This window comes from Microcebus murinus, chromosome 11, assembly GCF_040939455.1.
Source record: "Microcebus murinus isolate Inina chromosome 11, M.murinus_Inina_mat1.0, whole genome shotgun sequence".
Taxonomy (NCBI): Eukaryota; Metazoa; Chordata; class Mammalia; order Primates; family Cheirogaleidae; genus Microcebus; species Microcebus murinus.
In genome coordinates this window covers 101,570,902-101,596,832 of record NC_134114.1, presented here as the reverse complement: position 1 = coordinate 101,596,832, position 25,931 = coordinate 101,570,902, and the positions used below count along the sequence as shown (strand labels likewise).

The 25,931-nt window shown below is 62.5% G+C and overlaps 7 pseudogenes; all 7 read right to left on the bottom strand.

Annotated features, from left to right (window-relative positions):
• Window positions 1–261: 261 nt before the first annotated feature.
• On the bottom strand, window positions 262–380 carry LOC142873986 (uncharacterized; annotated as a pseudogene).
• A 3,846-nt stretch (window positions 381–4,226) lies between these two features.
• LOC142873985 (uncharacterized) lies at window positions 4,227–4,345 on the bottom strand (annotated as a pseudogene).
• Window positions 4,346–8,194: 3,849 nt separating this feature from the next.
• LOC142873984 (uncharacterized) lies at window positions 8,195–8,313 on the bottom strand (annotated as a pseudogene).
• Window positions 8,314–12,169: 3,856 nt separating this feature from the next.
• On the bottom strand, window positions 12,170–12,288 carry LOC142873983 (uncharacterized; annotated as a pseudogene).
• Window positions 12,289–16,133: 3,845 nt separating this feature from the next.
• LOC142873982 (uncharacterized) lies at window positions 16,134–16,252 on the bottom strand (annotated as a pseudogene).
• Window positions 16,253–20,080: 3,828 nt separating this feature from the next.
• Window positions 20,081–20,199, bottom strand: LOC142873981 (uncharacterized; annotated as a pseudogene).
• Window positions 20,200–24,029: 3,830 nt separating this feature from the next.
• LOC142873979 (uncharacterized) lies at window positions 24,030–24,148 on the bottom strand (annotated as a pseudogene).
• Between the last annotated feature and the right edge of the window lie 1,783 nt (window positions 24,149–25,931).

The following is a 25,931-nucleotide window of genomic DNA, read 5'->3' as shown; positions in this document are numbered from 1 at the left end:
CTCCCCTCTCAGACTCTCAAGGTTTCCTCCAGCGTGTCGGCTCCCACAGAGCAGACCTTTGGTCTGAGACCTGACTGTCCAGAAGCCACGCATGCTGCCGCGTGGCGGCGGTGTCGCGGCTCGGGACAAGAGGAGGCCCCACGGTGCGGGCTGGGGCGCCAGGCACCGCGGCGGGCGCTGAGGGTGGGGGTCACCCCCACCCCGGGCCGCCCCCGCACTCCCAGAAACGCGACAGAACCAGAGGCAAAAAAAAAAAGAAGAAGCCTACGGCACCCGGTATTCCCGGGCGGTCTCCCATCCAAGTTCTAACCAGGCCCGAGCCTGCTTAGCTTCCGAGACCAGACGGGATCGGGCGCGTTCGGGGTGGTGTGGCCGTGGACGGCGGAGGGCGCCCCTGCCCCGCTCAAGAAGCCGAGCCTCTCTGCGCTTCCCCGCCGCCTCCTCCCCCCGCCCCAGGCCCCGCGCCGGGTCGGGCCTGTTGAGTTCGCCGGCCGGGTCCCGCGGGCTCCGAGGGACCGGGGTGACAGGCGGGGCGGGCCGGGGTTGGGGGCTGTCTCTGTATACACACACACTCACACTCACACTCACTCACTCACTCACACTCACACAAGATGCGCCTCCACGGCTGGACCCGCCAAGGTGGAGACCTTCAAGCCCCCCTCCTCTCCTTGCCTGGCCTCCTTCACCTCCCCGCCCCCCACCCCCAGCGCACGGGCGGGAGGGGCGGGGCGCTCGCCCTTTGACCCCAGCCCGGGGCGGCCCTCCCCCACAACCCCTTTCAGCTGCGCCCCCCACCCTGTGGCCCTGCGGCCGCCTATTCCCCCGGGCCAGGGCTGGGGCACAGCGCACGGGGGAGGGGAGCCAGTGTATGGGGTGTCTCTCTCTCTCTCTCTCTCTCTCTCTCTCTCTCTCTCTCTCTCTCTCTCTCTCTCTCTCTCTCTCGGGATGTGTCCCATGGGTGGGGTGGGGTGGCGTGGTTTGTGGGGCGCTGAAGAAATCAGTCCCCTCCATCTCCTCCCTCTGGAAAACACCCAAGCCCTTGGAGAACTGCCCGCACCTCTACCTACCGTGGGGGCCGGGACCCTCCTCTTTGTCCTCCTGTGGCCCAGTCCAAGGGGCCTGGGCCTGGCCGGGGCTGCACTGGACCCCAACCACCCTGGCGTGTGGACTCGCTAAAAATCGGCGATTAGATATTGGATTCCAGCGTCATTGAGGTCATTTCACTAATGAGTGCACCGCAAAGAGTTTCCTAATCCATCTGTGAGGGTGGCAACCGAAAGAGAATTTTAGAGCTGACAGAATAGGCGAGGAAAGGCATAGGAGATTTCCACACCCAGTAAGGAAGCCTTTCCCGAAGTGGAAGAAAGAAAGGAGCAAACAGAGACACCGGTAGCCCACCCGGATCAGAGTCTGCCCCTGAGAGAAAGTACCCTGACCAGGTTCACCCGTGGGTGGGTCGCGAGCTAGCGGCATTCAGAAGAGCGAGGCCCGCAGTCTGTGCGGAAGACACCTGCACTCGGGTGTGTGTGGCGGCACAATTCACAAGCAGCTCCAGATGTTAAACCAAGGAGAAGCCAGGGAGTTCCCAACGCCCCAGGTGTCCTCAGCCCACGACTGGCTGCTGTGGGAATGGGAAGCCCGGCTCCTTGTCTCAGAGTGGGGCAACCAGGAGGTGTGATGTCCACCCCGGGGTTCCCAGGAGGATCAGACTGAAGCTGGGACTTGGCCTGAAAGTGTCCCCTCGCATGGCCACCCCCTTCCCCTTCCTGCTCCTCTACTCCTGGTGCCCCTCCATCCAGGGGCCAGACCTTAAAGAGTCACCCGCAAGAGAATCCTGGTCCCAAAGGAGCCTTCTGGGGGACCCCTGCTGAGAGAGGTTGTGGGCATGGCCCGCTGGGGCTCTGCCCGACCCAGGGCTGAGAGATGCAACCTCCCAGCTCTGGGTCCCTGCAGGAAGTGTTGGCAAGCACAGGGCCAGTCCTCCAAAGGCCCAGGTGCAGGGAGCCCAGGCCAAGCAGCCTGTGGAAGAAGCCACATGCTGTGCCACCCCGGGGAACACGACTGCAGGCCACGGCCCTTCCCACCTCCTCCTCCTCCTCCTCCTCCTCCTCCTCCCACCCCGCCCCCGCCCCCGCCCCCACATGGCACAGGGCCCAGAGACACCTCAGACACTTGCTACCCAAAGTGCAAAGGGCATCAGTTGCTCCTCCAAACCCCCCCCCCAGCCCAGCAGACCGCGTTGTCCAGCCAGCCCCCGGGCCTCCCTGGGGTGCCCAGCACAAAAGTGCAGACACCCACCGGACCCTCCATCTCAGTTTTCGGATGTTTTTGCCACTCTAAGGACCCGCAGGCCAGCTGGGCCTTCTGGCAGGACAGAGAGCCCCGGAATCCGACGTGGAGAGCTGGGTGTACGTCCCCATGAGGAGGCGGTCCCCACCTCCGCGGCTATCCCCTTGCGGGGAGCGGCAGCCGCGGGGCCTCAGAGAAGACACCAGGCTGGGCCCCCACGGCACAGCGGGAGCACGTCCCCCGCAGGCCACTTAGCGATGGCGGCCAGCCGGCGGACGGTTGGGTTGCGCGAGACGCTGCGGCCGCCCTGCTACCGGGTTCCTGGGAGGGCATCCTGGAACCAGCGTCCACACCAAGCCCTTGGAAGGCCCAGGCGACGGAGGAGCCCCGTCAGGCAGGGGCCGAGGACGGTGACGGCCCGGGCGGGGAGGAGCGTGTCAGGCAGGGGCAGAGGACGGTGACAGGTGATAGGCCGGGCGGGAAGGAGTCAGTCAGGCAGGGGCCGTGGAGGAGACGGGCTGGGTAAGGGTTAGGGTTCGTGTCAGGGCACAAGTCACAATCGCAAAGACCTGGAAGCCACCCGAGTGCCCATCGACCCACGAGTGGGTAAATAAAATGTGGCGCGTGGACACCACGGAGTGCTATTCGGCTATGAGGAGCAGCGGTGAGGGGGCACCTCTCGTGGTTCTCCTGGCCAGAGCTGGAACCCGTTCCAGTAAGCCAAGTATCCCAAGAATGGACACACGAGCACCACGTGCTCGCGCTCACCAGCAAATGGGTACGAACCGATGGACACCTAAGTGGACACAGAGGAATCACCTTCTTCGGGTGGGTGTCGGGCGGGTGGGGGGAGGGGATGGGCATACACATCCATTAGGAATGGGGTGGGTACGCACCGACTGGGGGATGGGCGCACTTGAAGCTCTGACCCGAGGGGGGAGGCTGGGAGAGGGCAACGCACCCGACCTTAACATTGGTGCCCCCACAATATGCTGGAACAACATGAGAGGTAAATGAATAAGAACACGGGGGGGGGGGAGGGGGGCACGGGCAACACATGTCACCTTAATACTTGGACTCCCATCATCTGCTTGAAAAGAGAGAGAAAAGAAAATGCAATAATAGAGATAAGAGACACTTTTTAAAAATAATGAATCCGGCCGGGCGCTGTGGCTCACGCCTGTAATCCTAGCTCTTGGGAGGCCGAGGCGGGCGGATTGCTCAAGGTCAGGAGTTCAAAACCAGCCTGAGCAAGAGCGAGACCCCGTCTCTACTATAAATAGAAAGGAATTAATTGGCCAACTGATATATATATAAAAAATTAGCGGGGCATGGTGGCGCATGCCTGCAGTCCCAGCTACCCGGGAGGCTGAGGCAGAAGGATCACTGGAGCCCAGGAGTTTGCAGTTGCTGTGAGCTAGGCTGACGCCACGGCACTCACTCTAGCCTGGGCAACAAACCGAGACTCTGTCTCAAAAAAAAAAAAAAAAAATGAATCCGAAGAGAAAAGTAAAAGGAGGCCTGTGGAGCAGGTCTGGGTGTGACTCCGGATCCCCCAACATCAGGTGCCACCACCAAAGATTCCTACGTGTAGCCCATAGAACCCCAAAAGCAACGGGAGGAGTTCTGGTCACATACTCCCTCAAAATGACATCCTGGCCTTCTTCTGGAACTCCCTCCCCTCTCAGACTCTCAAGGTTTCCTCCAGCGTGTCGGCTCCCACAGAGCAGACCTTTGGTCTGAGACCTGACTGTCCAGAAGCCACGCATGCTGCCGCGTGGCGGCGGTGTCGCGGCTCGGGACAAGAGGAGGCCCCACGGTGCGGGCTGGGGCGCCAGGCACCGCGGCGGGCGCTGAGGGTGGGGGTCACCCCCACCCCGGGCCGCCCCCGCACTCCCAGAAACGCGACAGAACCAGAGGCAAAAAAAAAAAGAAGAAGCCTACGGCACCCGGTATTCCCGGGCGGTCTCCCATCCAAGTTCTAACCAGGCCCGAGCCTGCTTAGCTTCCGAGACCAGACGGGATCGGGCGCGTTCGGGGTGGTGTGGCCGTGGACGGCGGAGGGCGCCCCTGCCCCGCTCAAGAAGCCGAGCCTCTCTGCGCTTCCCCGCCGCCTCCTCCCCCCGCCCCAGGCCCCGCGCCGGGTCGGGCCTGTTGAGTTCGCCGGCCGGGTCCCGCGGGCTCCGAGGGACGGGGGTGACAGGCGGGGCGGGCCGGGGTTGGGGGCTGTCTCTGTATACACACACACTCACACTCACACTCACTCACTCACTCACACTCACACAAGATGCGCCTCCACGGCTGGACCCGCCAAGGTGGAGACCTTCAAGCCCCCCTCCTCTCCTTGCCTGGCCTCCTTCACCTCCCCGCCCCCCACCCCCAGCGCACGGGCGGGAGGGGCGGGGCGCTCGCCCTTTGACCCCAGCCCGGGGCGGCCCTCCCCCACAACCCCTTTCAGCTGCGCCCCCCACCCTGTGGCCCTGCGGCCGCCTATTCCCCCGGGCCAGGGCTGGGGCACAGCGCACGGGGGAGGGGAGCCAGTGTATGGGGCGTCTCTCTCTCTCTCTCTCTCTCTCTCTCTCTCTCTCTCTCTCTCTCTCTCTCTCTCTCTCTCTCTCGGGATGTGTCCCATGGGTGGGGTGGGGTGGCGTGGTTTGTGGGGCGCTGAAGAAATCAGTCCCCTCCATCTCCTCCCTCTGGAAAACACCCAAGCCCTTGGAGAACTGCCTGCACCTCTACCTACCGTGGGGGCCGGGACCCTCCTCTTTGTCCTCCTGTGGCCCAGTCCAAGGGGCCTGGGCCTGGCTGGGGCTGCACTGGACCCCAACCACCCTGGCGTGTGGACTCGCTAAAAATCGGCGATTAGATATTGGATTCCAGCGTCATTGAGGTCATTTCACTAATGAGTGCACCGCAAAGAGTTTCCTAATCCATCTGTGAGGGTGGCAACCGAAAGAGAATTTTAGAGCTGACAGAATAGGCGAGGAAAGGCATAGGAGATTTCCACACCCAGTAAGGAAGCCTTTCCCGAAGTGGAAGAAAGAAAGGAGCAAACAGAGACACCGGTAGCCCGCCCGGATCAGAGTCTGCCCCTGAGAGAAAGTACCCTGACCAGGTTCACCCGTGGGTGGGTCGCGAGCTAGCGGCATTCAGAAGAGCGAGGCCCGCAGTCTGTGCGGAAGACACCTGCACTCGGGTGTGTGTGGCGGCACAATTCACAAGCAGCTCCAGATGTTAAACCAAGGAGAAGCCAGGGAGTTCCCAACGCCCCAGGTGTCCTCAGCCCACGACTGGCTGCTGTGGGAATGCGAAGCCCGGCTCCTTGTCTCAGAGCGGGGCAACCAGGAGGTGTGATGTCCACCCCGGGGTTCCCAGGAGGATCAGACTGAAGCTGGGACTTGGCCTGAAAGTGTCCCCTCGCATGGCCACCCCCTTCCCCTTCCTGCTCCTCTACTCCTGGTGCCCCTCCATCCAGGGGCCAGACCTTAAAGAGTCACCCGCAAGAGAATCCTGGTCCCAAAGGAGCCTTCTGGGGGACCCCTGCTGAGAGAGGTTGTGGGCATGGCCCGCTGGGGCTCTGCCCGACCCAGGGCTGAGAGATGCAACCTCCCAGCTCTGGGTCCCTGCAGGAAGTGTTGGCAAGCACAGGGCCAGTCCTCCAAAGGCCCAGGTGCAGGGAGCCCAGGCCAAGCAGCCTGTGGAAGAAGCCACATGCTGTGCCACCCCGGGGAACACGACTGCAGGCCACGACCCTTCCCACCTCCTCCTCCTCCTCCTCCTCCTCCTCCTCCCACCCCGCCCCCGCCCCCGCCCCCACATGGCACAGGGCCCAGAGACACCTCAGACACTTGCTACCCAAAGTGCAAAGGGCATCAGTTGCTCCTCCAAACCCCCCCCAGCCCAGCAGACCGCGTTGTCCAGCCAGCCCCCGGGCCTCCCTGGGGTGCCCAGCACAAAAGTGCAGACACCCACCGGACCCTCCATCTCAGTTTTCGGATGTTTTTGCCACTCTAAGGACCCGCAGGCCAGCTGGGCCTTCTGGCAGGACAGAGAGCCCCGGAATCCGACGTGGAGAGCTGGGTGTACGTCCCCATGAGGAGGCGGTCCCCACCTCCGCGGCTATCCCCTTGCGGGGAGCGGCAGCCGCGGGGCCTCAGAGAAGACACCAGGCTGGGCCCCCACGGCACAGCGGGAGCACGTCCCCCGCAGGCCACTTAGCCACGGCGGCCAGCCGGCGGACGGTTGGGTTGCGCGAGACGCTGCGGCCGCCCTGCTACCGGGTTCCTGGGAGGGCGTCCTGGAACCAGCGTCCACACCAAGCCCTTGGAAGGCCCAGGCGACGGAGGAGCCCCGTCAGGCAGGGGCCGAGGACGGTGACGGCCCGGGCGGGGAGGAGCGTGTCAGGCAGGGGCAGAGGACGGTGACAGGTGATAGGCCGGGCGGGAAGGAGTCAGTCAGGCAGGGGCCGTGGAGGAGACGGGCTGGGTAAGGGTTGGGGTTAGAGTCAGGGCACAAGTCACAATCGCAAAGACCTGGAAGCCACCCGAGTGCCCATCGACCCACGAGTGCGTAAATAAAATGTGGCGCGTGGACACCACGGAGTGCTATTCGGCTATGAGGAGCAGCGGTGAGGGGGCACCTCTCGTGGTTCTCCTGGCCAGAGCTGGAACCCGTTCCAGTAAGCCAAGTATCCCAAGAATGGACACACGAGCACCACGTGCTCGCGCTCACCAGCAAATGGGTACGAACCGATGGACACCTAAGTGGACACAGAGGAATCACCTTCTTCGGGTGGGTGTCGGGCGGGTGGGGGGAGGGGATGGGCATACACATCCATTAGGAATGGGGTGGGTACGCACCGACTGGGGGATGGGCGCACTTGAAGCTCTGACCCGAGGGGGGAGGCTGGGAGAGGGCAACGCACCCGACCTTAACATTGGTGCCCCCACAATATGCTGGAACAACATGAGAGGTAAATGAATAAGAACACGGGGGGGGGGGGGGGGAGGGGGGCACGGGCAACACATGTCACCTTAATACTTGGACTCCCATCATCTGCTTGAAAAGAGAGAGAAAAGAAAATGCAATAATAGAGATAAGAGACACTTTTTAAAAATAATGAATCCGGCCGGGCGCTGTGGCTCACGCCTGTAATCCTAGCTCTTGGGAGGCCGAGGCGGGCGGATTGCTCAAGGTCAGGAGTTCAAAACCAGCCTGAGCAAGAGCGAGACCCCGTCTCTACTATAAATAGAAAGGAATTAATTGGCCAACTGATATATATATAAAAAATTAGCGGGGCATGGTGGCGCATGCCTGCAGTCCCAGCTACCCGGGAGGCTGAGGCAGAAGGATCACTGGAGCCCAGGAGTTTGCAGTTGCTGTGAGCTAGGCTGACGCCACGGCACTCACTCTAGCCTGGGCAACAAACCGAGACTCTGTCTCAAAAAAAAAAAAAAAAAATGAATCCGAAGAGAAAAGTAAAAGGAGGCCTGTGGAGCAGGTCTGGGTGTGACTCCGGATCCCCCAACATCAGGTGCCACCACCAAAGATTCCTACGTGTAGCCCATAGAACCCCAAAAGCAACGGGAGGAGTTCTGGTCACATACTCCCTCAAAATGACATCCTGACCTTCTTCTGGAACTCCCTCCCCTCTCAGACTCTCAAGGTTTCCTCCAGCGTGTCGGCTCCCACAGAGCAGACCTTTGGTCTGAGACCTGACTGTCCAGAAGCCACGCATGCTGCCGCGTGGCGGCGGTGTCGCGGCTCGGGACAAGAGGAGGCCCCACGGTGCGGGCTGGGGCGCCAGGCACCGCGGCGGGCGCTGAGGGTGGGGGTCACCCCCACCCCGGGCCGCCCCCGCACTCCCAGAAACGCGACAGAACCAGAGGCAAAAAAAAAAAGAAGAAGCCTACGGCACCCGGTATTCCCGGGCGGTCTCCCATCCAAGTTCTAACCAGGCCCGAGCCTGCTTAGCTTCCGAGACCAGACGGGATCGGGCGCGTTCGGGGTGGTGTGGCCGTGGACGGCGGAGGGCGCCCCTGCCCCGCTCAAGAAGCCGAGCCTCTCTGCGCTTCCCCGCCGCCTCCTCCCCCCGCCCCAGGCCCCGCGCCGGGTCGGGCCTGTTGAGTTCGCCGGCCGGGTCCCGCGGGCTCCGAGGGACGGGGGTGACAGGCGGGGCGGGCCGGGGTTGGGGGCTGTCTCTGTATACACACACACTCACACTCACACTCACTCACTCACTCACACTCACACAAGATGCGCCTCCACGGCTGGACCCGCCAAGGTGGAGACCTTCAAGCCCCCCTCCTCTCCTTGCCTGGCCTCCTTCACCTCCCCGCCCCCCACCCCCAGCGCACGGGCGGGAGGGGCGGGGCGCTCGCCCTTTGACCCCAGCCCGGGGCGGCCCTCCCCCACAACCCCTTTCAGCTGCGCCCCCCACCCTGTGGCCCTGCGGCCGCCTATTCCCCCGGGCCAGGGCTGGGGCACAGCGCACGGGGGAGGGGAGCCAGTGTATGGGGCGTCTCTCTCTCTCTCTCTCTCTCTCTCTCTCTCTCTCTCTCTCTCTCTCTCTCTCTCTCTCTCTCTCTCTCTCTCTCTCGGGATGTGTCCCATGGGTGGGGTGGGGTGGCGTGGTTTGTGGGGCGCTGAAGAAATCAGTCCCCTCCATCTCCTCCCTCTGGAAAACACCCAAGCCCTTGGAGAACTGCCCGCACCTCTACCTACCGTGGGGGCCGGGACCCTCCTCTGTGTCCTCCTGTGGCCCAGTCCAAGGGGCCTGGGCCTGGCTGGGGCTGCACTGGACCCCAACCACCCTGGCGTGTGGACTCGCTAAAAATCGGCGATTAGATATTGGATTCCAGCGTCATTGAGGTCATTTCACTAATGAGTGCACCGCAAAGAGTTTCCTAATCCATCTGTGAGGGTGGCAACCGAAAGAGAATTTTAGAGCTGACAGAATAGGCGAGGAAAGGCATAGGAGATTTCCACACCCAGTAAGGAAGCCTTTCCCGAAGTGGAAGAAAGAAAGGAGCAAACAGAGACACCGGTAGCCCGCCCGGATCAGAGTCTGCCCCTGAGAGAAAGTACCCTGACCAGGTTCACCCGTGGGTGGGTCGCGAGCTAGCGGCATTCAGAAGAGCGAGGCCCGCAGTCTGTGCGGAAGACACCTGCACTCGGGTGTGTGTGGCGGCACAATTCACAAGCAGCTCCAGATGTTAAACCAAGGAGAAGCCAGGGAGTTCCCAACGCCCCAGGTGTCCTCAGCCCACGACTGGCTGCTGTGGGAATGCGAAGCCCGGCTCCTTGTCTCAGAGCGGGGCAACCAGGAGGTGTGATGTCCACCCCGGGGTTCCCAGGAGGATCAGACTGAAGCTGGGACTTGGCCTGAAAGTGTCCCCTCGCATGGCCACCCCCTTCCCCTTCCTGCTCCTCTACTCCTGGTGCCCCTCCATCCAGGGGCCAGACCTTAAAGAGTCACCCGCAAGAGAATCCTGGTCCCAAAGGAGCCTTCTGGGGGACCCCTGCTGAGAGAGGTTGTGGGCATGGCCCGCTGGGGCTCTGCCCGACCCAGGGCTGAGAGATGCAACCTCCCAGCTCTGGGTCCCTGCAGGAAGTGTTGGCAAGCACAGGGCCAGTCCTCCAAAGGCCCAGGTGCAGGGAGCCCAGGCCAAGCAGCCTGTGGAAGAAGCCACATGCTGTGCCACCCCGGGGAACACGACTGCAGGCCACGACCCTTCCCACCTCCTCCTCCTCCTCCTCCTCCTCCTCCTCCCACCCCGCCCCCGCCCCCGCCCCCACATGGCACAGGGCCCAGAGACACCTCAGACACTTGCTACCCAAAGTGCAAAGGGCATCAGTTGCTCCTCCAAACCCCCCCCAGCCCAGCAGACCGCGTTGTCCAGCCAGCCCCCGGGCCTCCCTGGGGTGCCCAGCACAAAAGTGCAGACACCCACCGGACCCTCCATCTCAGTTTTCGGATGTTTTTGCCACTCTAAGGACCCGCAGGCCAGCTGGGCCTTCTGGCAGGACAGAGAGCCCCGGAATCCGACGTGGAGAGCTGGGTGTACGTCCCCATGAGGAGGCGGTCCCCACCTCCGCGGCTATCCCCTTGCGGGGAGCGGCAGCCGCGGGGCCTCAGAGAAGACACCAGGCTGGGCCCCCACGGCACAGCGGGAGCACGTCCCCCGCAGGCCACTTAGCCACGGCGGCCAGCCGGCGGACGGTTGGGTTGCGCGAGACGCTGCGGCCGCCCTGCTACCGGGTTCCTGGGAGGGCGTCCTGGAACCAGCGTCCACACCAAGCCCTTGGAAGGCCCAGGCGACGGAGGAGCCCCGTCAGGCAGGGGCCGAGGACGGTGACGGCCCGGGCGGGGAGGAGCGTGTCAGGCAGGGGCAGAGGACGGTGACAGGTGATAGGCCGGGCGGGAAGGAGTCAGTCAGGCAGGGGCCGTGGAGGAGACGGGCTGGGTAAGGGTTAGGGTTCGTGTCAGGGCACAAGTCACAATCGCAAAGACCTGGAAGCCACCCGAGTGCCCATCGACCCACGAGTGGGTAAATAAAATGTGGCGCGTGGACACCACGGAGTGCTATTCGGCTATGAGGAGCAGCGGTGAGGGGGCACCTCTCGTGGTTCTCCTGGCCAGAGCTGGAACCCGTTCCAGTAAGCCAAGTATCCCAAGAATGGACACACGAGCACCACGTGCTCGCGCTCACCAGCAAATGGGTACGAACCGATGGACACCTAAGTGGACACAGAGGAATCACCTTCTTCGGGTGGGTGTCGGGCGGGTGGGGGGAGGGGATGGGCATACACATCCATTAGGAATGGGGTGGGTACGCACCGACTGGGGGATGGGCGCACTTGAAGCTCTGACCCGAGGGGGGAGGCTGGGAGAGGGCAACGCACCCGACCTTAACATTGGTGCCCCCACAATATGCTGGAACAACATGAGAGGTAAATGAATAAGAACACGGGGGGGGGGGAGGGGGGCACGGGCAACACATGTCACCTTAATACTTGGACTCCCATCATCTGCTTGAAAAGAGAGAGAAAAGAAAATGCAATAATAGAGATAAGAGACACTTTTTAAAAATAATGAATCCGGCCGGGCGCTGTGGCTCACGCCTGTAATCCTAGCTCTTGGGAGGCCGAGGCGGGCGGATTGCTCAAGGTCAGGAGTTCAAAACCAGCCTGAGCAAGAGCGAGACCCCGTCTCTACTATAAATAGAAAGGAATTAATTGGCCAACTGATATATATATAAAAAATTAGCGGGGCATGGTGGCGCATGCCTGCAGTCCCAGCTACCCGGGAGGCTGAGGCAGAAGGATCACTGGAGCCCAGGAGTTTGCAGTTGCTGTGAGCTAGGCTGACGCCACGGCACTCACTCTAGCCTGGGCAACAAACCGAGACTCTGTCTCAAAAAAAAAAAAAAAAAATGAATCCGAAGAGAAAAGTAAAAGGAGGCCTGTGGAGCAGGTCTGGGTGTGACTCCGGATCCCCCAACATCAGGTGCCACCACCAAAGATTCCTACGTGTAGCCCATAGAACCCCAAAAGCAACGGGAGGAGTTCTGGTCACATACTCCCTCAAAATGACATCCTGACCTTCTTCTGGAACTCCCTCCCCTCTCAGACTCTCAAGGTTTCCTCCAGCGTGTCGGCTCCCACAGAGCAGACCTTTGGTCTGAGACCTGACTGTCCAGAAGCCACGCATGCTGCCGCGTGGCGGCGGTGTCGCGGCTCGGGACAAGAGGAGGCCCCACGGTGCGGGCTGGGGCGCCAGGCACCGCGGCGGGCGCTGAGGGTGGGGGTCACCCCCACCCCGGGCCGCCCCCGCACTCCCAGAAACGCGACAGAACCAGAGGCAAAAAAAAAAAGAAGAAGCCTACGGCACCCGGTATTCCCGGGCGGTCTCCCATCCAAGTTCTAACCAGGCCCGAGCCTGCTTAGCTTCCGAGACCAGACGGGATCGGGCGCGTTCGGGGTGGTGTGGCCGTGGACGGCGGAGGGCGCCCCTGCCCCGCTCAAGAAGCCGAGCCTCTCTGCGCTTCCCCGCCGCCTCCTCCCCCCGCCCCAGGCCCCGCGCCGGGTCGGGCCTGTTGAGTTCGCCGGCCGGGTCCCGCGGGCTCCGAGGGACGGGGGTGACAGGCGGGGCGGGCCGGGGTTGGGGGCTGTCTCTGTATACACACACACTCACACTCACACTCACTCACTCACTCACACTCACACAAGATGCGCCTCCACGGCTGGACCCGCCAAGGTGGAGACCTTCAAGCCCCCCTCCTCTCCTTGCCTGGCCTCCTTCACCTCCCCGCCCCCCACCCCCAGCGCACGGGCGGGAGGGGCGGGGCGCTCGCCCTTTGACCCCAGCCCGGGGCGGCCCTCCCCCACAACCCCTTTCAGCTGCGCCCCCCACCCTGTGGCCCTGCGGCCGCCTATTCCCCCGGGCCAGGGCTGGGGCACAGCGCACGGGGGAGGGGAGCCAGTGTATGGGGCGTCTCTCTCTCTCTCTCTCTCTCTCTCTCTCTCTCTCTCTCTCTCTCTCTCTCTCTCTCTCTCTCTCTCGGGATGTGTCCCATGGGTGGGGTGGGGTGGCGTGGTTTGTGGGGCGCTGAAGAAATCAGTCCCCTCCATCTCCTCCCTCTGGAAAACACCCAAGCCCTTGGAGAACTGCCCGCACCTCTACCTACCGTGGGGGCCGGGACCCTCCTCTGTGTCCTCCTGTGGCCCAGTCCAAGGGGCCTGGGCCTGGCTGGGGCTGCACTGGACCCCAACCACCCTGGCGTGTGGACTCGCTAAAAATCGGCGATTAGATATTGGATTCCAGCGTCATTGAGGTCATTTCACTAATGAGTGCACCGCAAAGAGTTTCCTAATCCATCTGTGAGGGTGGCAACCGAAAGAGAATTTTAGAGCTGACAGAATAGGCGAGGAAAGGCATAGGAGATTTCCACACCCAGTAAGGAAGCCTTTCCCGAAGTGGAAGAAAGAAAGGAGCAAACAGAGACACCGGTAGCCCGCCCGGATCAGAGTCTGCCCCTGAGAGAAAGTACCCTGACCAGGTTCACCCGTGGGTGGGTCGCGAGCTAGCGGCATTCAGAAGAGCGAGGCCCGCAGTCTGTGCGGAAGACACCTGCACTCGGGTGTGTGTGGCGGCACAATTCACAAGCAGCTCCAGATGTTAAACCAAGGAGAAGCCAGGGAGTTCCCAACGCCCCAGGTGTCCTCAGCCCACGACTGGCTGCTGTGGGAATGCGAAGCCCGGCTCCTTGTCTCAGAGCGGGGCAACCAGGAGGTGTGATGTCCACCCCGGGGTTCCCAGGAGGATCAGACTGAAGCTGGGACTTGGCCTGAAAGTGTCCCCTCGCATGGCCACCCCCTTCCCCTTCCTGCTCCTCTACTCCTGGTGCCCCTCCATCCAGGGGCCAGACCTTAAAGAGTCACCCGCAAGAGAATCCTGGTCCCAAAGGAGCCTTCTGGGGGACCCCTGCTGAGAGAGGTTGTGGGCATGGCCCGCTGGGGCTCTGCCCGACCCAGGGCTGAGAGATGCAACCTCCCAGCTCTGGGTCCCTGCAGGAAGTGTTGGCAAGCACAGGGCCAGTCCTCCAAAGGCCCAGGTGCAGGGAGCCCAGGCCAAGCAGCCTGTGGAAGAAGCCACATGCTGTGCCACCCCGGGGAACACGACTGCAGGCCACGACCCTTCCCACCTCCTCCTCCTCCTCCTCCTCCTCCTCCTCCCACCCCGCCCCCGCCCCCGCCCCCACATGGCACAGGGCCCAGAGACACCTCAGACACTTGCTACCCAAAGTGCAAAGGGCATCAGTTGCTCCTCCAAACCCCCCCCAGCCCAGCAGACCGCGTTGTCCAGCCAGCCCCCGGGCCTCCCTGGGGTGCCCAGCACAAAAGTGCAGACACCCACCGGACCCTCCATCTCAGTTTTCGGATGTTTTTGCCACTCTAAGGACCCGCAGGCCAGCTGGGCCTTCTGGCAGGACAGAGAGCCCCGGAATCCGACGTGGAGAGCTGGGTGTACGTCCCCATGAGGAGGCGGTCCCCACCTCCGCGGCTATCCCCTTGCGGGGAGCGGCAGCCGCGGGGCCTCAGAGAAGACACCAGGCTGGGCCCCCACGGCACAGCGGGAGCACGTCCCCCGCAGGCCACTTAGCCACGGCGGCCAGCCGGCGGACGGTTGGGTTGCGCGAGACGCTGCGGCCGCCCTGCTACCGGGTTCCTGGGAGGGCGTCCTGGAACCAGCGTCCACACCAAGCCCTTGGAAGGCCCAGGCGACGGAGGAGCCCCGTCAGGCAGGGGCCGAGGACGGTGACGGCCCGGGCGGGGAGGAGCGTGTCAGGCAGGGGCAGAGGACGGTGACAGGTGATAGGCCGGGCGGGAAGGAGTCAGTCAGGCAGGGGCCGTGGAGGAGACGGGCTGGGTAAGGGTTAGGGTTCGTGTCAGGGCACAAGTCACAATCGCAAAGACCTGGAAGCCACCCGAGTGCCCATCGACCCACGAGTGGGTAAATAAAATGTGGCGCGTGGACACCACGGAGTGCTATTCGGCTATGAGGAGCAGCGGTGAGGGGGCACCTCTCGTGGTTCTCCTGGCCAGAGCTGGAACCCGTTCCAGTAAGCCAAGTATCCCAAGAATGGACACACGAGCACCACGTGCTCGCGCTCACCAGCAAATGGGTACGAACCGATGGACACCTAAGTGGACACAGAGGAATCACCTTCTTCTGGTGGGTGTCGGGCGGGTGGGGGGAGGGGATGGGCATACACATCCATTAGGAATGGGGTGGGTACGCACCGACTGGGGGATGGGCGCACTTGAAGCTCTGACCCGAGGGGGGAGGCTGGGAGAGGGCAACGCACCCGACCTTAACATTGGTGCCCCCACAATATGCTGGAACAACATGAGAGGTAAATGAATAAGAACACGGGGGGGGGGAGGGGGGCACGGGCAACACATGTCACCTTAATACTTGGACTCCCATCATCTGCTTGAAAAGAGAGAGAAAAGAAAATGCAATAATAGAGATAAGAGACACTTTTTAAAAATAATGAATCCGGCCGGGCGCTGTGGCTCACGCCTGTAATCCTAGCTCTTGGGAGGCCGAGGCGGGCGGATTGCTCAAGGTCAGGAGTTCAAAACCAGCCTGAGCAAGAGCGAGACCCCGTCTCTACTATAAATAGAAAGGAATTAATTGGCCAACTGATATATATATAAAAAATTAGCGGGGCATGGTGGCGCATGCCTGCAGTCCCAGCTACCCGGGAGGCTGAGGCAGAAGGATCACTGGAGCCCAGGAGTTTGCAGTTGCTGTGAGCTAGGCTGACGCCACGGCACTCACTCTAGCCTGGGCAACAAACCGAGACTCTGTCTCAAAAAAAAAAAAAAAAAATGAATCCGAAGAGAAAAGTAAAAGGAGGCCTGTGGAGCAGGTCTGGGTGTGACTCCGGATCCCCCAACATCAGGTGCCACCACCAAAGATTCCTACGTGTAGCCCATAGAACCCCAAAAGCAACGGGAGGAGTTCTGGTCACATACTCCCTCAAAATGACATCCTGGCCTTCTTCTGGAACTCCCTCCCCTCTCAGACTCTCAAGGTTTCCTCCAGCGTGTCGGCTCCCACAGAGCAGACCTTTGGTCTGAGACCTGACTGTCCAGAAGCCACGCATGCTGCCGCGTGGCGGCGGTGTCGCGGCTCGGGACAAGAGGAGGCCCCACGGTGCGGGCTGGGGCGCCAGGCACCGCGGCGGGCGCTGAGGGTGGGGGTCACCCCCACCCCGGGCCGCCCCCGCACTCCCAGAAACGCGACAGAACCAGAGGCAAAAAAAAAAAGAAGAAGCCTACGGCACCCGGTATTCCCGGGCGGTCTCCCATCCAAGTTCTAACCAGGCCCGAGCCTGCTTAGCTTCCGAGACCAGACGGGATCGGGCGCGTTCGGGGTGGTGTGGCCGTGGACGGCGGAGGGCGCCCCTGCCCCGCTCAAGAAGCCGAGCCTCTCTGCGCTTCCCCGCCGCCTCCTCCCCCCGCCCCAGGCCCCGCGCCGGGTCGGGCCTGTTGAGTTCGCCGGCCGGGTCCCGCGGGCTCCGAGGGACGGGGGTGACAGGCGGGGCGGGCCGGGGTTGGGGGCTGTCTCTGTATACACACACACTCACACTCACACTCACTCACTCACTCACACTCACACAAGATGCGCCTCCACGGCTGGACCCGCCAAGGTGGAGACCTTCAAGCCCCCCTCCTCTCCTTGCCTGGCCTCCTTCACCTCCCCGCCCCCCACCCCCAGCGCACGGGCGGGAGGGGCGGGGCGCTCGCCCTTTGACCCCAGCCCGGGGCGGCCCTCCCCCACAACCCCTTTCAGCTGCGCCCCCCACCCTGTGGCCCTGCGGCCGCCTATTCCCCCGGGCCAGGGCTGGGGCACAGCGCACGGGGGAGGGGAGCCAGTGTATGGGGCGTCTCTCTCTCTCTCTCTCTCTCTCTCTCTCTCTCTCTCTCTCTCTCTCTCTCGGGATGTGTCCCATGGGTGGGTGGGGTGGCGTGGTTTGTGGGGCGCTGAAGAAATCAGTCCCCTCCATCTCCTCCCTCTGGAAAACACCCAAGCCCTTGGAGAACTGCCCGCACCTCTACCTACCGTGGGGGCCGGGACCCTCCTCTTTGTCCTCCTGTGGCCCAGTCCAAGGGGCCTGGGCCTGGCTGGGGCTGCACTGGACCCCAACCACCCTGGCGTGTGGACTCGCTAAAAATCGGCGATTAGATATTGGATTCCAGCGTCATTGAGGTCATTTCACTAATGAGTGCACCGCAAAGAGTTTCCTAATCCATCTGTGAGGGTGGCAACCGAAAGAGAATTTTAGAGCTGACAGAATAGGCGAGGAAAGGCATAGGAGATTTCCACACCCAGTAAGGAAGCCTTTCCCGAAGTGGAAGAAAGAAAGGACCAAACAGAGACACCGGTAGCCCGCCCGGATCAGAGTCTGCCCCTGAGAGAAAGTACCCTGACCAGGTTCACCCGTGGGTGGGTCGCGAGCTAGCGGCATTCAGAAGAGCGAGGCCCGCAGTCTGTGCGGAAGACACCTGCACTCGGGTGTGTGTGGCGGCACAATTCACAAGCAGCTCCAGATGTTAAACCAAGGAGAAGCCAGGGAGTTCCCAACGCCCCAGGTGTCCTCAGCCCACGACTGGCTGCTGTGGGAATGCGAAGCCCGGCTCCTTGTCTCAGAGCGGGGCAACCAGGAGGTGTGATGTCCACCCCGGGGTTCCCAGGAGGATCAGACTGAAGCTGGGACTTGGCCTGAAAGTGTCCCCTCGCATGGCCACCCCCTTCCCCTTCCTGCTCCTCTACTCCTGGTGCCCCTCCATCCAGGGGCCAGACCTTAAAGAGTCACCCGCAAGAGAATCCTGGTCCCAAAGGAGCCTTCTGGGGGACCCCTGCTGAGAGAGGTTGTGGGCATGGCCCGCTGGGGCTCTGCCCGACCCAGGGCTGAGAGATGCAACCTCCCAGCTCTGGGTCCCTGCAGGAAGTGTTGGCAAGCACAGGGCCAGTCCTCCAAAGGCCCAGGTGCAGGGAGCCCAGGCCAAGCAGCCTGTGGAAGAAGCCACATGCTGTGCCACCCCGGGGAACACGACTGCAGGCCACGACCCTTCCCACCTCCTCCTCCTCCTCCTCCTCCTCCTCCTCCCACCCCGCCCCCGCCCCCGCCCCCACATGGCACAGGGCCCAGAGACACCTCAGACACTTGCTACCCAAAGTGCAAAGGGCATCAGTTGCTCCTCCAAACCCCCCCCAGCCCAGCAGACCGCGTTGTCCAGCCAGCCCCCGGGCCTCCCTGGGGTGCCCAGCACAAAAGTGCAGACACCCACCGGACCCTCCATCTCAGTTTTCGGATGTTTTTGCCACTCTAAGGACCCGCAGGCCAGCTGGGCCTTCTGGCAGGACAGAGAGCCCCGGAATCCGACGTGGAGAGCTGGGTGTACGTCCCCATGAGGAGGCGGTCCCCACCTCCGCGGCTATCCCCTTGCGGGGAGCGGCAGCCGCGGGGCCTCAGAGAAGACACCAGGCTGGGCCCCCACGGCACAGCGGGAGCACGTCCCCCGCAGGCCACTTAGCCACGGCGGCCAGCCGGCGGACGGTTGGGTTGCGCGAGACGCTGCGGCCGCCCTGCTACCGGGTTCCTGGGAGGGCGTCCTGGAACCAGCGTCCACACCAAGCCCTTGGAAGGCCCAGGCGACGGAGGAGCCCCGTCAGGCAGGGGCCGAGGACGGTGACGGCCCGGGCGGGGAGGAGCGTGTCAGGCAGGGGCAGAGGACGGTGACAGGTGATAGGCCGGGCGGGAAGGAGTCAGTCAGGCAGGGGCCGTGGAGGAGACGGGCTGGGTAAGGGTTAGGGTTCGTGTCAGGGCACAAGTCACAATCGCAAAGACCTGGAAGCCACCCGAGTGCCCATCGACCCACGAGTGGGTAAATAAAATGTGGCGCGTGGACACCACGGAGTGCTATTCGGCTATGAGGAGCAGCGGTGAGGGGGCACCTCTCGTGGTTCTCCTGGCCAGAGCTGGAACCCGTTCCAGTAAGCCAAGTATCCCAAGAATGGACACACGAGCACCACGTGCTCGCGCTCACCAGCAAATGGGTACGAACCGATGGACACCTAAGTGGACACAGAGGAATCACCTTCTTCTGGTGGGTGTCGGGCGGGTGGGGGGAGGGGATGGGCATACACATCCATTAGGAATGGGGTGGGTACGCACCGACTGGGGGATGGGCGCACTTGAAGCTCTGACCCGAGGGGGGAGGCTGGGAGAGGGCAACGCACCCGACCTTAACATTGGTGCCCCCACAATATGCTGGAACAACATGAGAGGTAAATGAATAAGAACACGGGGGGGGGGAGGGGGGCACGGGCAACACATGTCACCTTAATACTTGGACTCCCATCATCTGCTTGAAAAGAGAGAGAAAAGAAAATGCAATAATAGAGATAAGAGACACTTTTTAAAAATAATGAATCCGGCCGGGCGCTGTGGCTCACGCCTGTAATCCTAGCTCTTGGGAGGCCGAGGCGGGCGGATTGCTCAAGGTCAGGAGTTCAAAACCAGCCTGAGCAAGAGCGAGACCCCGTCTCTACTATAAATAGAAAGGAATTAATTGGCCAACTGATATATATATAAAAAATTAGCGGGGCATGGTGGCGCATGCCTGCAGTCCCAGCTACCCGGGAGGCTGAGGCAGAAGGATCACTGGAGCCCAGGAGTTTGCAGTTGCTGTGAGCTAGGCTGACGCCACGGCACTCACTCTAGCCTGGGCAACAAACCGAGACTCTGTCTCAAAAAAAAAAAAAAAAAATGAATCCGAAGAGAAAAGTAAAAGGAGGCCTGTGGAGCAGGTCTGGGTGTGACTCCGGATCCCCCAACATCAGGTGCCACCACCAAAGATTCCTACGTGTAGCCCATAGAACCCCAAAAGCAACGGGAGGAGTTCTGGTCACATACTCCCTCAAAATGACATCCTGGCCTTCTTCTGGAACTCCCTCCCCTCTCAGACTCTCAAGGTTTCCTCCAGCGTGTCGGCTCCCACAGAGCAGACCTTTGGTCTGAGACCTGACTGTCCAGAAGCCACGCATGCTGCCGCGTGGCGGCGGTGTCGCGGCTCGGGACAAGAGGAGGCCCCACGGTGCGGGCTGGGGCGCCAGGCACCGCGGCGGGCGCTGAGGGTGGGGGTCACCCCCACCCCGGGCCGCCCCCGCACTCCCAGAAACGCGACAGAACCAGAGGCAAAAAAAAAAAGAAGAAGCCTACGGCACCCGGTATTCCCGGGCGGTCTCCCATCCAAGTTCTAACCAGGCCCGAGCCTGCTTAGCTTCCGAGACCAGACGGGATCGGGCGCGTTCGGGGTGGTGTGGCCGTGGACGGCGGAGGGCGCCCCTGCCCCGCTCAAGAAGCCGAGCCTCTCTGCGCTTCCCCGCCGCCTCCTCCCCCCGCCCCAGGCCCCGCGCCGGGTCGGGCCTGTTGAGTTCGCCGGCCGGGTCCCGCGGGCTCCGAGGGACGGGGGTGACAGGCGGGGCGGGCCGGGGTTGGGGGCTGTCTCTGTATACACACACACTCACACTCACACTCACTCACTCACTCACACTCACACAAGATGCGCCTCCACGGCTGGACCCGCCAAGGTGGAGACCTTCAAGCCCCCCTCCTCTCCTTGCCTGGCCTCCTTCACCTCCCCGCCCCCCACCCCCAGCGCACGGGCGGGAGGGGCGGGGCGCTCGCCCTTTGACCCCAGCCCGGGGCGGCCCTCCCCCACAACCCCTTTCAGCTGCGCCCCCCACCCTGTGGCCCTGCGGCCGCCTATTCCCCCGGGCCAGGGCTGGGGCACAGCGCACGGGGGAGGGGAGCCAGTGTATGGGGCGTCTCTCTCTCTCTCTCTCTCTCTCTCTCTCTCTCTCTCTCTCTCTCTCTCTCTCGGGATGTGTCCCATGGGTGGGTGGGGTGGCGTGGTTTGTGGGGCGCTGAAGAAATCAGTCCCCTCCATCTCCTCCCTCTGGAAAACACCCAAGCCCTTGGAGAACTGCCCGCACCTCTACCTACCGTGGGGGCCGGGACCCTCCTCTTTGTCCTCCTGTGGCCCAGTCCAAGGGGCCTGGGCCTGGCTGGGGCTGCACTGGACACCAACCACCCTGGCGTGTGGACTCGCTAAAAATCGGCGATTAGATATTGGATTCCAGCGTCATTGAGGTCATTTCACTAATGAGTGCACCGCAAAGAGTTTCCTAATCCATCTGTGAGGGTGGCAACCGAAAGAGAATTTTAGAGCTGACAGAATAGGCGAGGAAAGGCATAGGAGATTTCCACACCCAGTAAGGAAGCCTTTCCCGAAGTGGAAGAAAGAAAGGACCAAACAGAGACACCGGTAGCCCGCCCGGATCAGAGTCTGCCCCTGAGAGAAAGTACCCTGACCAGGTTCACCCGTGGGTGGGTCGCGAGCTAGCGGCATTCAGAAGAGCGAGGCCCGCAGTCTGTGCGGAAGACACCTGCACTCGGGTGTGTGTGGCGGCACAATTCACAAGCAGCTCCAGATGTTAAACCAAGGAGAAGCCAGGGAGTTCCCAACGCCCCAGGTGTCCTCAGCCCACGACTGGCTGCTGTGGGAATGCGAAGCCCGGCTCCTTGTCTCAGAGCGGGGCAACCAGGAGGTGTGATGTCCACCCCGGGGTTCCCAGGAGGATCAGACTGAAGCTGGGACTTGGCCTGAAAGTGTCCCCTCGCATGGCCACCCCCTTCCCCTTCCTGCTCCTCTACTCCTGGTGCCCCTCCATCCAGGGGCCAGACCTTAAAGAGTCACCCGCAAGAGAATCCTGGTCCCAAAGGAGCCTTCTGGGGGACCCCTGCTGAGAGAGGTTGTGGGCATGGCCCGCTGGGGCTCTGCCCGACCCAGGGCTGAGAGATGCAACCTCCCAGCTCTGGGTCCCTGCAGGAAGTGTTGGCAAGCACAGGGCCAGTCCTCCAAAGGCCCAGGTGCAGGGAGCCCAGGCCAAGCAGCCTGTGGAAGAAGCCACATGCTGTGCCACCCCGGGGAACACGACTGCAGGCCACGACCCTTCCCACCTCCTCCTCCTCCTCCTCCTCCTCCTCCTCCCACCCCGCCCCCGCCCCCGCCCCCACATGGCACAGGGCCCAGAGACACCTCAGACACTTGCTACCCAAAGTGCAAAGGGCATCAGTTGCTCCTCCAAACCCCCCCCAGCCCAGCAGACCGCGTTGTCCAGCCAGCCCCCGGGCCTCCCTGGGGTGCCCAGCACAAAAGTGCAGACACCCACCGGACCCTCCATCTCAGTTTTCGGATGTTTTTGCCACTCTAAGGACCCGCAGGCCAGCTGGGCCTTCTGGCAGGACAGAGAGCCCCGGAATCCGACGTGGAGAGCTGGGTGTACGTCCCCATGAGGAGGCGGTCCCCACCTCCGCGGCTATCCCCTTGCGGGGAGCGGCAGCCGCGGGGCCTCAGAGAAGACACCAGGCTGGGCCCCCACGGCACAGCGGGAGCACGTCCCCCGCAGGCCACTTAGCCACGGCGGCCAGCCGGCGGACGGTTGGGTTGCGCGAGACGCTGCGGCCGCCCTGCTACCGGGTTCCTGGGAGGGCGTCCTGGAACCAGCGTCCACACCAAGCCCTTGGAAGGCCCAGGCGACGGAGGAGCCCCGTCAGGCAGGGGCCGAGGACGGTGACGGCCCGGGCGGGGAGGAGCGTGTCAGGCAGGGGCAGAGGACGGTGACAGGTGATAGGCCGGGCGGGAAGGAGTCAGTCAGGCAGGGGCCGTGGAGGAGACGGGCTGGGTAAGGGTTAGGGTTCGTGTCAGGGCACAAGTCACAATCGCAAAGACCTGGAAGCCACCCGAGTGCCCATCGACCCACGAGTGGGTAAATAAAATGTGGCGCGTGGACACCACGGAGTGCTATTCGGCTATGAGGAGCAGCGGTGAGGGGGCACCTCTCGTGGTTCTCCTGGCCAGAGCTGGAACCCGTTCCAGTAAGCCAAGTATCCCAAGAATGGACACACGAGCACCACGTGCTCGCGCTCACCAGCAAATGGGTACGAACCGATGGACACCTAAGTGGACACAGAGGAATCACCTTCTTCTGGTGGGTGTCGGGCGGGTGGGGGGAGGGGATGGGCATACACATCCATTAGGAATGGGGTGGGTACGCACCGACTGGGGGATGGGCGCACTTGAAGCTCTGACCCGAGGGGGGAGGCTGGGAGAGGGCAACGCACCCGACCTTAACATTGGTGCCCCCACAATATGCTGGAACAACATGAGAGGTAAATGAATAAGAACACGGGGGGGGGGAGGGGGGCACGGGCAACACATGTCACCTTAATACTTGGACTCCCATCATCTGCTTGAAAAGAGAGAGAAAAGAAAATGCAATAATAGAGATAAGAGACACTTTTTAAAAATAATGAATCCGGCCGGGCGCTGTGGCTCACGCCTGTAATCCTAGCTCTTGGGAGGCCGAGGCGGGCGGATTGCTCAAGGTCAGGAGTTCAAAACCAGCCTGAGCAAGAGCGAGACCCCGTCTCTACTATAAATAGAAAGGAATTAATTGGCCAACTGATATATATATAAAAAATTAGCGGGGCATGGTGGCGCATGCCTGCAGTCCCAGCTACCCGGGAGGCTGAGGCAGAAGGATCACTGGAGCCCAGGAGTTTGCAGTTGCTGTGAGCTAGGCTGACGCCACGGCACTCACTCTAGCCTGGGCAACAAACCGAGACTCTGTCTCAAAAAAAAAAAAAAAAAATGAATCCGAAGAGAAAAGTAAAAGGAGGCCTGTGGAGCAGGTCTGGGTGTGACTCCGGATCCCCCAACATCAGGTGCCACCACCAAAGATTCCTACGTGTAGCCCATAGAACCCCAAAAGCAACGGGAGGAGTTCTGGTCACATACTCCCTCAAAATGACATCCTGGCCTTCTTCTGGAACTCCCTCCCCTCTCAGACTCTCAAGGTTTCCTCCAGCGTGTCGGCTCCCACAGAGCAGACCTTTGGTCTGAGACCTGACTGTCCAGAAGCCACGCATGCTGCCGCGTGGCGGCGGTGTCGCGGCTCGGGACAAGAGGAGGCCCCACGGTGCGGGCTGGGGCGCCAGGCACCGCGGCGGGCGCTGAGGGTGGGGGTCACCCCCACCCCGGGCCGCCCCCGCACTCCCAGAAACGCGACAGAACCAGAGGCAAAAAAAAAAAGAAGAAGCCTACGGCACCCGGTATTCCCGGGCGGTCTCCCATCCAAGTTCTAACCAGGCCCGAGCCTGCTTAGCTTCCGAGACCAGACGGGATCGGGCGCGTTCGGGGTGGTGTGGCCGTGGACGGCGGAGGGCGCCCCTGCCCCGCTCAAGAAGCCGAGCCTCTCTGCGCTTCCCCGCCGCCTCCTCCCCCCGCCCCAGGCCCCGCGCCGGTTCGGGCCTGTTGAGTTCGCCGGCCGGGTCCCGCGGGCTCCGAGGGACCGGGGTGACAGGCGGGGCGGGCCGGGGTTGGGGGCTGTCTCTGTATACACACACACTCACACTCACACTCACTCACTCACTCACACTCACACAAGATGCGCCTCCACGGCTGGACCCGCCAAGGTGGAGACCTTCAAGCCCCCCTCCTCTCCTTGCCTGGCCTCCTTCACCTCCCCGCCCCCCACCCCCAGCGCACGGGCGGGAGGGGCGGGGCGCTCGCCCTTTGACCCCAGCCCGGGGCGGCCCTCCCCCACAACCCCTTTCAGCTGCGCCCCCCACCCTGTGGCCCTGCGGCCGCCTATTCCCCCGGGCCAGGGCTGGGGCACAGCGCACGGGGGAGGGGAGCCAGTGTATGGGGCGTCTCTCTCTCTCTCTCTCTCTCTCTCTCTCTCTCTCTCTCTCTCTCTCTCTCTCTCTCTCTCGGGATGTGTCCCATGGGTGGGGTGGGGTGGCGTGGTTTGTGGGGCGCTGAAGAAATCAGTCCCCTCCATCTCCTCCCTCTGGAAAACACCCAAGCCCTTGGAGAACTGCCCGCACCTCTACCTACCGTGGGGGCCGGGACCCTCCTCTTTGTCCTCCTGTGGCCCAGTCCAAGGGGCCTGGGCCTGGCCGGGGCTGCACTGGACCCCAACCACCCTGGCGTGTGGACTCGCTAAAAATCGGCGATTAGATATTGGATTCCAGCGTCATTGAGGTCATTTCACTAATGAGTGCACCGCAAAGAGTTTCCTAATCCATCTGTGAGGGTGGCAACCGAAAGAGAATTTTAGAGCTGACAGAATAGGCGAGGAAAGGCATAGGAGATTTCCACACCCAGTAAGGAAGCCTTTCCCGAAGTGGAAGAAAGAAAGGAGCAAACAGAGACACCGGTAGCCCACCCGGATCAGAGTCTGCCCCTGAGAGAAAGTACCCTGACCAGGTTCACCCGTGGGTGGGTCGCGAGCTAGCGGCATTCAGAAGAGCGAGGCCCGCAGTCTGTGCGGAAGACACCTGCACTCGGGTGTGTGTGGCGGCACAATTCACAAGCAGCTCCAGATGTTAAACCAAGGAGAAGCCAGGGAGTTCCCAACGCCCCAGGTGTCCTCAGCCCACGACTGGCTGCTGTGGGAATGGGAAGCCCGGCTCCTTGTCTCAGAGTGGGGCAACCAGGAGGTGTGATGTCCACCCCGGGGTTCCCAGGAGGATCAGACTGAAGCTGGGACTTGGCCTGAAAGTGTCCCCTCGCATGGCCACCCCCTTCCCCTTCCTGCTCCTCTACTCCTGGTGCCCCTCCATCCAGGGGCCAGACCTTAAAGAGTCACCCGCAAGAGAATCCTGGTCCCAAAGGAGCCTTCTGGGGGACCCCTGCTGAGAGAGGTTGTGGGCATGGCCCGCTGGGGCTCTGCCCGACCCAGGGCTGAGAGATGCAACCTCCCAGCTCTGGGTCCCTGCAGGAAGTGTTGGCAAGCACAGGGCCAGTCCTCCAAAGGCCCAGGTGCAGGGAGCCCAGGCCAAGCAGCCTGTGGAAGAAGCCACATGCTGTGCCACCCCGGGGAACACGACTGCAGGCCACGGCCCTTCCCACCTCCTCCTCCTCCTCCTCCTCCTCCTCCTCCCACCCCGCCCCCGCCCCCGCCCCCACATGGCACAGGGCCCAGAGACACCTCA